Source organism: Micrasema longulum, unplaced genomic scaffold, assembly GCF_059751315.1.
Source record: "Micrasema longulum isolate JH-2025_06_02 unplaced genomic scaffold, ASM5975131v1 h1tg000127l, whole genome shotgun sequence".
Lineage (NCBI taxonomy): Eukaryota > Metazoa > Arthropoda > Insecta > Trichoptera > Brachycentridae > Micrasema > Micrasema longulum.
This window is the reverse complement of record NW_028277333.1, coordinates 2,792,429-2,807,567: the sequence shown is the minus strand read 5'-3', so window position 1 is coordinate 2,807,567 and position 15,139 is coordinate 2,792,429. Positions and strand designations below refer to the sequence as shown.

General features: G+C 34.4%; 1 protein-coding gene across 12 annotated transcripts in view; it reads right to left on the bottom strand.

Annotated features, from left to right (window-relative positions):
• Positions 1-15,139, bottom strand: part of Fhos (Formin homology 2 domain containing) — a 135,564-nt gene that overhangs the window by 70,198 nt on the left and 50,227 nt on the right. The window lies entirely within an intron of this gene.

Sequence of the window (15,139 nt, the reverse complement as noted above, 5' to 3'; positions counted from 1 at the left end):
ATTTATTTATTTAATGCAAGGCAAATGCAATAGTACAGTAACACCGTGAGACCGACTAATCTCCGATCGATTAGTCGGTACCGAGAGTACTCGCTGAATTTAAATAATGATTTTGTTTTTTTTTTTGAAAACTCCTTGATTAAGTTTCATCATATAATTTACATAATTCAACTGAGGCGTTTTATTGATATTTTTATCAAAATCGTTAACTATGGAGTTTAATATAAAAAACGAAAATCATAAATATTATCAAATTAAAATAGGTACTAACGAATCTAATAAATGTCAATCCACTTTAATTTTACGGTGTCGTTTAGATTAGGCTATTCTCTGTCGGATATCACGCGGCTGGTTTGTTTATTTGGAAATTCTTGTAATAATGAACATACTTTAGTAGGAGTTACATTGATTGTAGATTATAATATATGAAACAGTATCATAGTCCTGACCTAATTATTGTTTTAATTAAAGGTATTATTTGTTGGTACCTTGACCGCGTGGTGGCTAAAATTTGATTAAAATGTTACATTTAACTTGATTGATATGCTAGCAGTATAAGAATAATTAGTATATATGCAAAGCTTTTAGAAAGACAGTTGTAATACGAGTTACATTCAATATAATTTAAAAACCTACACAAAATTATTTAATTACATCAACGATAATACGTTAAATTACTGATGCGTTATAAAGGCATTTTTGCAAGAGAGTCAACTAAAGATTTTTTAAATAATAAAATCAAATGACTTTTTTGTTTTGAATCAATTCCATAACAATGTAGGTAAGGCAGGTGTTATGTCAAAAATATTAGTGCTATGTCAATGGCGAATAATTTAATGCACACGTTACTAGCGAGAAGAAAATAGCATTTCAATTCGTGGGTAAAATTGCCTTCCGCGACTTTCATAACGATTAGACATGATGCCACGGGGAATTCTCATGCATACTTCACACGAGGACTGGATAATACTGTCTTGTCCAAGCTTCAGACCTACTGTCCTAGCCTCACGGGACTCGTTTTCGTGCAAGATATCCCAAAGATGGAAGATTAGCTGGGAATCTACCCCACAGGAGGAACAACCCTCTGGAGAACAGTAAAAATTTCTTACATAATGTTTTTATTTAATTTTTACACACACTTAGATGCATTTTTGAACCAGGTTGTGGTCCCGTGGTAGTATTGTGGACTCACGGACTAAAGGTCCGAGGCTCAAATCCTACTTTACCACAAATCAAGTTCCATTTTTCCAGTACAAGTTATTTACGACTTTTAGAAACGGACCAAAAATTTAAATATTGAGTAAATAATAAGAACTTAAGTAGGTATTTCTCTTTTTTTAATTTTTAAATCTAATTCCTATTAATTTCAAAAAGTTACTATTATTATTTAAAATGTGTCTAATGTTATTTCATTTATTTTAAAAAAAGGTTGGGAGGCGCGGAAATGAAAGTTGGAAACCTAGGTCCGGCTCTCGGTGAAGTGGTAGACACCTCGAATTTTAAGGTTCAGTTCCTGACTAGGTCAACAAAAAAACGACTATTTTATATTACTACATTCAGACACATACTTTATTACAAATTACAAGATAAAGGGAAATGTAAACCGGCGCTATTTCTGTGCAATCCGATAGGATTTGAAGACAAACTCGTATGGTTTCGTCATATTAGTCGCTCGCTCTATAACGTACGGAAACGTGCTTCGTAATTGCTACTAAACTAATAATACCTTTAACTAAAAATATCTATTATGTGTTTTTTTGTATGTATCCAGACGGATGAAGAACACAGTTCTGCGTGCGCAATAGAACCAGAATCCTAGACTAGTGCTTTTGACTCGATGACTTCTCTCAGGAAAATATTCTGAAAACGGAAATGGAGTGGGGAAAGTCAGGCTCATAGTATATTGGTTGGCGTGTTCGCCTGCCATGCTTGAAGTCCTGGGTTCGATTCCTGGGAGTATTTATTTGAAAGGTGATTAAACACTTCATTATTCACTGTCCCTGGACTGTTGATCACGGTATTTTAAAAAGTTTTGTAATCATTTCGGCGAATTGATCATGTCCAATCAATTTAATCCCAGTCAGTGAAGAATTCACTTCCCTCTCTTCTCAATCCAATGAAGTACATATTATGTACTTCTGGATTACTTTCTTTCAGCACAAAGATGCTAAGGCTACCAGATTTCAGAGAGCTCCTTCGGGCAGCTTTTCTCGTTTGACAACGAGCAAATTTTCCGTGTATGTGGGCACCGCCAAGGAGACTTATGTCCTCAGATGCGGTTTGCGGTATGTGGTGGGAAGCTGCATCTATTTTACCAATGCTGAAACGTACTTGATGATATACATTTTATTTTACAGCGAAAAATGCATTGTCAAAACAAACAAACAAAATGATCGCCCCGTTTTCTTCGATCAGACTAGACACAATTTGTACAACACCTGGTTATCCGATAAGGTTCCTGAATAAGAAGATATTATTCTCGAGTGCACATTCAGCGGAAGCTGTTAGGGTTGACATCCGGAGAGGAATAATAGTTGGTACAAAAGTACATACGTGCGTGTACATAAATAAAGCGACAATATTTGGCAAGTATGAATTTATAATTGCTTCTAAAGACAACGTGGCATCACATCTAGTAAATAAGTTTGAATTAGTATTTAATATAATTACATATTTATGATCGAGAGTACAGCGTTCAGCTCTGAATTGAATTGAAAAAACATGTATCTTTAAACTAAGGCAAAATTTACTCTCTATAAAAACTAAATCTATGGGCAGTGATCAGCTGAGTATATACAGTCAATTTTACCGGTTATTACTAACATTATTAATTCTTCTTTAAATACTGGAGATTTTCCAAAAGCTTGGATAAAAGCATTCATCATACCTTTTCCCAAAATTTCGTTGCCAGTTTCTGTCTAAGGTTTTAGACCTATATCTTTTCTTCCATTTTTTCCAAAGTCATTGAACGAGTAGTATTTAATCAGCTTGATAATTATTTACTGGCAAATAATCTTCTCGATCCCAATCAATTAGGTTTTCGCGAGGACCATAGTAAAACTATCGCTTTGATCAAAGTTACAGATGACACAAGATACGCAATGAATAACCAAATGATAACTTTGAAAACAGCAGCAACTTCAGCGGCGCTTTAAACTCTGTAGATTTTGATCTTTTGTTAGCTTGGCACAAAACACAAAATTTGACACAACCAGTTATAAAATGGTTGAATCATATTTAAGAGCTAGACATCAATGCATCAAGACACCAGATCATCGATCAAAAAGGGTTAATATTGTCGCTGGAGTACCTCAAGGTGGAGTTTTATCACCATTATTATTTTCCCTGTTTATCAATTTGATAGCAGAATGTCTCAATTGTTTATGTAATATCTATGCAGATGATTTACAACTATATCTTCATTTAAGACCTTAACGCACCAGTAAAGCAATATAATCGATGTCAAATACACTAAATAGCATGTCAGCATGAACAAAAGAGTATGGCTTACTTAAAGCCCATCTAAAACACAAATTATGTTTGCGGGTAGTCAACGACTGCTAAGTAAGTTAAACGTATCTTTTCTTTATCCTCTTAATGTCAGTGGTACCAATACCCAATACAGCAAATCTTTAAAAAATCTAAGAGTACTAATGGATGAACATGTATGCTGGCAAGCTCATACTAATGAATTAATCAGCAAAATACTTTTCAGTCTACATTCACTTAGAAGGTTGCAAAAATTCTTACCTATTAATACTAAATGCTCACTCGTACAAGCATTACAACTACCCATTCTAGATTACGCTGATATTTCTATCAGTGATTTTAGCTGTGAGTAACTCGATAAACTTGAACGACTTCAGAATACATGCATAAGGTATATTTTTTGTCTTAGGAAATATGACCACATTTCTGATTATCGTAGGTAACTAAAATGGCTCAAAATCAGACAGCGCAGAGACTATCACTCTCTCTCACTTCTGTTCACTATGCTTCATAGCCCTAACGCTCCTATATACCACCTTGAAAAATTTTAAAGCTTTCCAGTTCATGGTTTACCTCTACGTTCTAATTCTCAAAGCACCTTCTTAATACCTAAGAATTAATACTAAAGAAAAAGTTAATGAAATGGTTATGAACGATCGCCGAATCACAATCGGAGAAGTCGCCGATGATATTGGCATATAGATTGGCTCATGCGATGAATTTTTTTTATTTTTTTGGGTATGAAACGCGTAGCAGCATTTTTTTTTAATTTCGAACAAAAACGGCGGCGAATGGAAGTTGCTCAGGTGTCAATAAATGAAGTGATGCAGAATTACTGAAATGTTTTATTACAGGTCAAGAAACATGGGTTTACGGATATGACGTCGAAACCAAGGCTAAATCGTCCCAGTGGACGCATTCTGGATCGCCAAGACGCAAATCGCCAAGCACACCGAACACGTGTAACCTTAGCGGCTGCCACAGATAAAGTAAGCAATGAATACAGCTGAAAATTTTAGCATACTTCAAAAGGCATGTATACCAACATAATTTAAAAAATGACAATCGAACTCTCCAAACCCGCGAAATTGAAAAAATTCCGTTATTTTCTGAACAAACTTCGTATTGCGAATGCCTTCCTCATCCTTAACAACGCTTGCCTACTTTACAATGCATCAGGTTCTCGAGGTCCTGGACGACCACGAATGAGAGTTCATGGGCAGTTTACGTCTGAACTAGGGGACGCAAACCTGACTTGGGAGGACACACGTGAGTTGGTCGCAAAACGAGAGGCCTGGAGTTTTTTTTTGGATACCATAATATGATCCACCTGGAATGAACGTGGATTAAGTAATTCCCGTGTCCGAGTGGGATGAAGAACACGTTTACGTAAACATGTGAAATAGAACTAGAATCCTGTTAATGACTACTCTCGTGTTAAAGTCATGAAAAGTTCTATCGTATGGAAACGATTTATTTCGAGATTTTACTGGTTAGCGCGTTTTCATACCGTACATGATGTTCCGGGTTCGATTTCCGGTAAGGCTGACACGAAATATTAGATAGGAAGGATGAATTTCACGGCAATATTTCACTGTCCATAACTCGATCTGAATTGTAAAACTGATCATGCATTTCGTAGGATATCAAATGATCAAGATACGCTGTAGTTGCAATGCGTTTATCGCATTTATTTGATGAAATAATACATGCAATAGATACAAAATTTAATAGCATGTATAGGTTGAACTAAACTTGGGGTCATTATTTAAGTATAATTTACTATCGAACTATTCCATCAAAAATGCTTTTTGACTTTTTGTAACAATTGTTGAAATAATCAACAGGAAAATTTGTGGCGCGTCTGCGTGCTTGGACATTAATTTAGTCTAAATATTTTTAAAAACAGTTGTAGGAAAATTCAAGCCGAGGTTGCGATGCAATACGAACTTCAGGAATATTCCGAGCTTGTTGCTTAGCGCTTGAGAAACAACATCTAACACTTTCGTGGTAAACTAGTCCTCTCTTCTACGCTCCAGTTGTAGGTAGGTATAAACTATTGGCACTCTTCCAGACATCTTGGATACACGGTCCTGGCCGCACAATCAGGTCAGGGAATATCCAAAACAAAAGGTATCAAATTCCCTTTGGAATCCCGCATATTTGGTTGTTTTCAGTTCCCCGTTTCGCCAAAGTGTCTCGCTGCCTCGTTGCCTAACCTTGCATGGACCGGTTTACCACGTCTTTCTCGCGGCCAAAGAACTCGGGCGATTTTCTTGAACCTTATTTCTGAAACGTGAGTTCGTCTTCTATTGTGTGTACCGAAACTGTGGTTGCTGGTGGCCAGAGTCGGCACGAGGAGAAATCATAAAATAAGAAAGCTGCCGAAATTAGTAAGTGAAAAAAAAGAATAGTCAAACGCCAAGAAAATTATTACGATGATATAAAAAACAGTTTCATTCTTTACAAGTACCCAAACACCATGCAATGCAATCATGAACACACGATAAAGCAAAATCTAATGCCAAAAATAAGTAGCATGTTTATTACTAAGGTGCCTTAAACACACTCAATATTCATTTGTCGGTGTCAAATGACGACCTTAACTATTAAAAGACTGAGCTAAAAATTCCACCTGCAAACGGTACAGTAACGTCGTGTTACATTATTTTATTTTATTAACATTAACGGCAAACCTGCCTTTTACAAACATTTATAACACTAGCATATTTGGCTTAATATTTTTTATTTTTTTTAAACATAAATTTCCTTATACCCAAAATTTATTAAAAAAAATAAACCTAAAAATTACACAAGATTTATATTTAAAAAATTAACCTAAAAATTATCCAGCATATTCAGTAGAAAGTTTAAATAGTAAAACATTCTACAGTAATACAACAAGAAAATCAAAAGTACTGTTTCATACAGCTGGGCAAAGTGAACAAAAAACTGTATATATTATGAAATGCATAAATAAATAAATATAATTACCATTCACCATCTTTGAAAAAGTTCAAAAGGTTTGTTCTATAGGAACAATACCCTACACTAAATATATCAGATACGTGGGAATAACTATTGCCGAGTTCATGAAGTCTGTTTAATACGGCATAACAAGTATACACTGTCCGTGCTACAAAACGGTGGCACCTGTCTAGTCATTCTTCCAGGCACCCTGAAGTTGATGAGAGATAATAGTTCAAGGCAATCCCATATTGAATTTACAATTTTGAATAAATTTAAAAGGTCTATGATTTTTCTTCTATCGGCAAGTTTTAACAAATTTAATGCAAAAGACGAGTATTTTTGAAACACGGATATTTAAAAATAAAAAAAATATCATAAATATATCCGTAATTTATAAAAATAATAATTTTATTTAGGCCTGTTGTAGCAAAATGTGACAGTTAAAAAAAAGATCAAACGAGTATCAAGTCTCGTATTATATTTTATTTAATTTTACAATAGCCCAAGGGGCATTTACAAAAAATATACAGGTAAGTACAAAACATAGTAGGTAGTAATTTAAAAAATAAACAACGCTTTTTCGTATACATGTAGAAACAATAAAAATCATACTGCTATGCAAAATAAAAAGTGAAACTTTGCATAGTAAAAAAGAAAAAAAATATGGATATAAGAAAAGTGATTGAATTAAAAAGCAAATTGTAAATAACTTGTAAAGAATTTAAACAAAAATATATACACATATACGTATAAAAAAATGGTATTAACAAATTAATGTTAAAAACAAATAATAAAAATTAGTTTACAGTAAGTATATATAAGATATAATAATATTATATGGTACACACAAATATTTGATAAATTAATTTAAGAAAGAGATAATAATAATACACATCAAAAACAGAGAAAAAATTGCGTGAAAAAGAAAGTTTTATTACATTAATAACAGTAAAAATAGCCCTTTATAGAGCACGTGTATCAGTAACCTCCCATAGCCCAGTGCGAGTTTCAACTCCTTGCGTTAACCACGTGATTTTTGTGGCTGCTATTAGTGTGTTTTAGTTGTGTGTCACGCAAAATGGAACACCGGAATTCGGAGCAACGTTGTGCCATTAAATGTTGTGTTAAGCTTGGAGAATCGGCAAGTGTGACGTTTGAAAAGTTAAAACAGGTCTATGGGGAACATTCTTTATCCCGAGCACAGGTTTTTCCGTGGCACAAATCATTTTTGGAAGGCAGAGAATACGTTAAAGACGAACATCGTTCAGGGAGGCCTTCAATTTCGAAAACCGACGAAAACATCGAACGTGTGAACACTCTTGTGAGATCAGACCGTCGGTTAGCAATAAGAATGTTGAGTGAACAATTAAATTTAAACCGTTTTACCGGTCATCAAATTTTGACTGAACATTTGCACCTGAGAAAAATCTGTGCCAAGACGGTGCCGAAAAACCTTACAATTGAGCTTGAAAAAATATGTCACACTACCCTCTACATAACATAATCTTTGACCTCTAAAGGTATTCCTGTGATTCCCCGGCCCCCTATTCACCTGACCTCAGTCCCCGAGTGTAACAGACATGCTAAAGACCATACCGGTTGAAGACTTCCAGCGCTGCTACCAACAGTGGGAACAACGTCTCCATCGGTGTATAGTTGCCCAAGGGAACTACATTAAAGGGGATAACATTGATGTTTAAAAAAAAAAAATGTCTCATTTCTTTTCTGCCACACCTCGTATGTGACATCATAATCACACAAGAGTTTAAAAAAGGCATATTTGTAGCAACACTCAACGTTTCATGACCGACACTTTTCGGGGAGATTTCATTTGACTGTGAAATGTGACGAGTTTACTGCTAATATTAAATTGATTTGCTCGACATTTGACAATCGTCACGTATCGACGACAAGTCTTGCGTGTGCGCAGCCACCCGCACCCCGTAGCTGCAGTTACCTTACTCCGGCCCTGTTGACAGTCTCAGCCAGCCAGAAGATGAGCCGGCTAATCCGTGACTCGAGATTAAAGTGTCGTTTACATGTGGACAATACAATTGATATGACAATATGGTCTTGTCCCAGCTCCGCGAGCACCCTCGACACAGGACAGATCGCTGGGACAGTACGGATTTTTGGCCGCAGTTCACACGTAAGCGCAGCAAAAATGAACACACGACGGCGTTTATTACCTACGGGAATTGTTTAAGGACGACTAAATACTGAAAAGATTTGTTTTTAAATCTTTATAATTTGAACTTAAACCGCTCAGGCAGACATCCACCAGTGATCAGCGCCATACTAAATAGGCACCTTAAAGGCACATCAAATGTACGATCATACAATTTCAAGTTATACATTGCAATAGACACATTGAACAGAGTGCAAATACATAAAAATATATCGTTTTATGATAATATATCATATATTTTGCATCTACATTCCTAAGCTTCCTTGAAAGCTTCAATAAAATAATGTTAAGCTCGTAACTATTTTTTTTTTGTTAAAAAAATCAGTAAATTACGCAGTGAATATAGATTTTATTCACGACCATCAATGCATGCTGATGTTATGCATTGTAAGTTTTCATCGGAAGTTTTTAATTTCACAGCTACCCTTTCATCTTTGTTTTAAAAAACATGTACCGTAAACTGGGGTTGAATTGTTTTACTTTTTAGTAACTTTTCATTGAAATTAGTTTTTTTTGAGAAGATGACAAATAAATACGCGGGAGCAACGCTCTGTCATAAGGTCCTGTCCGTGTGCGTTCACACGAGTACAATGCGGCCGCGCGCGTCGGTGAAGGTAATCATTGTTCCGCGGAGATAGCCTGCCCGTCTATCTCAGTGACAGTATTTCGGGACAATGTTTTGCCCAAAAAATTTTTGTTTACACATGGACAATGATATAGTCCTGGGACAAAACAATAATGTATTGTCCACGTGTAGACGGCCTTCAAATGTCACGACAAATATCGCGTGTATGTAGCCACCTGTAGCCTGTTACAGACTGTTGCAGGCTGTTGCTACCTTATTCCGGCCCTGTTGACAGCCTCAGCTAGCCGGAAGATGAGCCGGCTAATCCGTGACTCGAGATTAAGTGTCACGACTTGAGACAAATCATTTCGAATCAATCATAACATCTGACGTTTCCTCTGCCTATTCATTTGGAGAACGTACAGTGGGAAATAAAGATTATTACAATATCAATAAAAAGACATACAAATGTAATAAAGGGATTACGAAATATAAATGTTAAAACTACGTGACTTTATAATGTCGTAAATGTATTATGGCCGATGGGATGTTTCATGAAACGGTTGTCAAAACCGGGAAAGAAATACACAATTGACATCTTACAAAAACAAACAAGGCACTAGGTTATGTTTATCATTTAATGTCTATCTAAATAACACGCGAGGATTTCGGGTTTGATTCCCCAAAAGGTTGATATAAAATACAGAATTTCTTGTAATCATTTTAATACTGCAAAATATACTACCCTTCGTAAAATAAACTATTAATATGAGCATTGGGCGCGGATAATTGGATGATGTAATATTATCTGACTATCTAATAAAATTGTACGAAGTATTTTAATGTACGTATACACTTTTATTGACGCCTCCTGAGACCCTTAACCACGCTTGCCTACTTTACATGGCATCAGGTTCTTGACGGCCTGGCCGTCAGCTGCTGACTGTTCGTCGGCAGTTCTGTTCATGTCAGAACTACGGCACGTGAATCTGATTTGGAGGGATGCACAGAAGCTGGCAGCTGACAGAGATGCCTGGAGGCTATTTGTGGACACCATATACTCCAATTAGGAAGCGGACATAAAATAATAATACACTTTAGTACAAAAAAGGTTTTATTCTGTTAGAAAATAATAATTATCATTATATTTAGATTGCTCCTAACAGCAAGAAAAATGTGAGGCTCAAAAGGGTGAAATATTACGGTGCCCGAGATTCTAATTAATCAACTGAGGCCCGAAAGGCCGGTCAACTAAGGTCCACAGGGCCGATAAAGCGAGGCCGGAAGGCCGAATATGCTAGCATGTAACTGTCGGCGATAGCCGACTGCTGCCTGCTTGTAAAATAATTAAAGCTTAATTACAGTGCACAATTCACCATGGCTTAAAAAAACCACATTTTGAAAAAAGTTATCTCGGAATCACTTTAGTAAGCGTTTTAGCTATTACGCCACGGAGCCGCATTAGGGAAATATTACATACTATGATTACCGATAAAAATATATGAAATGGATTTAGAATAATTAATTGTATTTTCAAAATCAATATGGATATTGTAGAAAAATGTTTTCATACATGAATGTTTTTAAAAAATCATGAAAAATATGTAGAAAAACGCGACGTATTTGGCCTTGGTTGTTCTGACGTCAAGATTCATGAAATTATTCTACACAAATTACAAAAAAAAAAAGTATTTCGCTATTACAAAGCAGCTCTACTTTTAATGTCTTGTCCGAGATCAGGCGTCTATGACAATCATTACCATAATACAATAATAGGTACTTCACTATTTTTACCATTTCATACCTGTCTATGGATAAATTTACCTCAAATAATGCCGTGGTTATTGTAGTGGAGAGAAGAAGTGCAATAACATAACACATGAGTAGAGTCAAATAATAATATTTAAAGAGTTTAAGGCTTTGTTTCAGTTATCAATAAACACACCAATATAATATTGTTTCAGCTTTTGTTACTCGTCTTATCAATCATATTTATTTGGAAATTGTCGCCAGGTTACTCGCAATTCATAAAGACACGCAGCAATTACTATGGGTTTGAACTTTAGAATCCTTGTCAAATTAATTACCTTTTAGTTTATAAAAGTACAAATCCAATTTCCAAGACAAGTTATAAATATTATGGACGAATTGTCTGTGAAAATCAATCCTGAAATTTACATTATCAGATATTTTCCCAAAATAATAAGTTTATAGTGAATTCTAAGACCCACTTTTTAAAATCATTCCAATAAACTCTCTTATTTATTTCAATTATGATTCTGACTGCCCGCCCTACCCCACAACATATTTTTAAAATTATAAACAACATTCCTACAAGGTGGTTAAATAAATAAATTCATTTATTGAGTAGAAAAACAGCTTATAGTGACGCAACAAGGGATGGCCCATGCCTGTGAACTTGCCTCGACTCGCTAGAAAATCCTTGTTGAGTCGAGGCACAAATGCTTTAATAAAGAACATAACGTTTTAAATGTTTTAATATTATGTATTTATATTATTAGTTTTGTATCACCCGTTGATGAGAGGAGTGCTTTCCAAAAATTAAAGTTGTGGTATTTTAATATAATGAACGTGTAACACAATAACCGAGTTTATATTATACAATAATTCTGTGTTATACTTTAAATTTCATGTTCTAGTGAAGTTGGAGTTAATTCAACAAACTGATTCAATATCTCTTCAAAGCGTTCTTTTTAATTCTTTGGAGACCTAACTTGGAAAGAGAACGATAGCCTGAAAAGTCTCGGGCTGGTCTGGTGCGTGAAAGGAAAAAGTGGGAGAGGAAGAGCACTAACATGCTAGACCGACCAGATCAGGACTGCGACAGGATCTACTGTGACTGAAGTCATCCGCCTGGCCGAGTCTAGTCTAGGGACAACAGAAGGAGTTTAATTGGCAGGATTGGAGCTGGATAGTAAATTTATTGAGATTCACAGTAATAACAAAACGATAATTGAGGTGACGCACAAAAGGGTCCTGGTATGAGCAACCCTGGCCAAAAGTCATATTCTAAAATAATAAGTGGAAATAATTCGGTATTATTTTTTGATAATATATATATTAGCGGGCAAACTTCCACCCCCCGTTTTCTTTTTAATAAACGCGCCGAGGAACAAGTTCAATCTAAAGTTACCTATCGTGGAGTTTGAAAGTCTTTTTTTATTGCTTCCATAAAATCAAGTGATAGTTTGCGATGACATTGTTCAAGAAGAAAAAACAAATGGATCCAATACCTGAAGGTGAAGGTACGTACTTTTATAAGAAATAGTTCGTTATGTATTGTGATTATTATTTGATATATTTCTAGGAAGTTTTATGCACAGATGAAAAATATTTTTTTAATTAAAAAAATAAAATTCATCTAAACTTTTAGCGTATGTCTCAGCTTGCCTAACTTACAATTTTAATCGGTTGCGTAGAACTATTTATACAATTGAAAACGCAACAAATAAAAAAATGCGCATTATTGCGGTTCCAGAAAAAACTGACTTTTTAAAAAGTAGGTTTATTTTTTAATCGTTACCTGTATGAGAAATTCTACCATGCATTTTTTTTATGTAGCTTGATTAATTGCGAGGGATTAAATTTTAATAAGACGAGAGTTATAATATTACATGGTGAAGAGATCTGGTCGATAGAACATCTAATAGCCGATGCCGGTTTTAAGTGAATAATTTCATTAAATTATCAAATTGCCCGAAACAAGCAGAACATTACATCTCCTGCAAAATTCTGCCTTTTAATGGTTTAATTCTCAAAGAATAAAAAAATATTAAAAAAATAAAAAATTGGCTACAATTGACTCTTATTTTTCAAAAGTATGCAATTCAAATACAGAAAAATATAGACCGCACGATCACTGAATTTTTTTAAATCAGTGAGCGGTCGAGAAGGCGTTAAACTATGATAATTTCTTCTTTAGTGCGTATTCAATCTTCTGGTATGTAAGTTTAAGCGTCGATATTGTTTTTAATAGTTTACTTTACAATGCCAAAGAGAGTATTGACACACAGGAAATTATTTAAAGCGCACGAAAAATTAAAAATACAACGTCTGACGGTTGATGAAGCTCTTTTCATGAAAGTGGAAGCCAAGTTAACGAGACAACAACATAATATTACAAGGTCATATGAGAAATGTATATTTCTATCCTACAAAATTGTCCAGGAAGCTACAAAAACATCCCGATAAAAGTGTAATCACCATCACTTTTACTTCTGCTGGAGTAAATCGCCAAAAGTTACTGAATATCACTTGTAAACAATCGCTGCTTTCCGAAAATGATTTACTCAAAACCTTGAATGAAAAAAAATAAATCATTTGATATCTAAATGGGATTGTAATGGATCGGGATTAAGTGAATAAAGGCAACGATTTGAGCATGAAGAAGATTCCGATGCTATAAATCGACTGACTCCAACTGTCATTCTTCATCATCAGAATCATTCGAAAAAACTAATGAATATTCTCATGATTGACAATCTAATTTGATAACAACAAGTGTTTTAAAGTGATAAAAAGTAGCATTATAATAATTTTAAATGTTTCTTTTATTATTTAGTAATATTATTGAAGCACAATTTACTTAAAAAAAAACATGAATAGACTTGTGGGCAGGTTTAATTGGATCTCACCCCACTGTGCGACGAGCATAAATAAATCTAAAACGAAAAGGCGAAATTTTGGAATTTACTGTATTAAATTTGTGTATTGGTAGAGACTTTGAGAGTCAGACAGGATTTTTTATGACAAATAATTACACAATTTGACGCATAACTTTTCATCATTTAAATAATTATGATAGATATTTCAGTGTAGGAAGCAAGGCCCGTAAGATAATGGAATTTGTGTTAATTACTAACACCTTATTTTTTATTTCTTGTCATATCTCTTTCATTAATCATCAATCACCAAAAGTACCCAGCGCTTAAATAATCATTTTCTAACCAATTCTAATTAGTTACCAATTTACATCACGTTTCAATAATTAATTGGTTTAAAATAAAATACCAAAGAATAGTTTTCATATCACGTGACCGATGAATTTGAAAATATTTATGGAAATTATACTTTTTTTTTTTGGTTAGTGTTTTCATGAATGTCATTTATTTTATTTTATTTTTTTTATTTTTTTTTTATTTTTGCACCACAACAGGCCAGGAGGCCCAATTACAGCGGTGAATTACATCACAGAACACCCAGGCTTGAGAAAAATCACATTTAATTTTTGTGTTCTCACCGGGAATCGAACCCGGAACCTTCCGTCTGTGAGTCAAGCGTCTTGACCCCTACACCACGGAGGCCGCCGATTTATGTTCTTTGAACCGATTTTTACTATACTGTAACGTATTGGGGATTCCCAAAATATTTCCACTCTAATTAGGAACTTAAGCCATACGGAAAATTGGATACAAAAAATGTTTTCTTGCGCGCGGTAAAAATTAAAGCATTAAATTGTAAGAAAAATTTTCTTGAAATTGGAAGAAAAAAAAAAAAATATTTTAATAAAAACGCACTATTTTGAATGACATCACTAGTTCATATGAACCATCCAATGATATGAGAGCTTTGAAGGATATCCGGTTTGGTCACCGTAAACGAACCAATTGGTAGAACTATCAGAGAACAACCTCTGATGTCACAAGCGGAGTTATTTCAGAAATACGAAACATTAAAAAATCATAGCGCTAATAATACGATACATAAAACTTTAAAAAAAAAATTTGGCTTAGTTCAATATTATATTAACAAATAAAAAAAATTAAAAAAGAAACTGAATTTCCTAATTGTAGTCGAAAAATTGTGTAATTTTTCAAATAAACATTGCCAAACATTTATATAAAAACTAAATAAATATTTGTCAATGTTTATTTATTCAAACGCAAACAGGATAAATATACGATTAC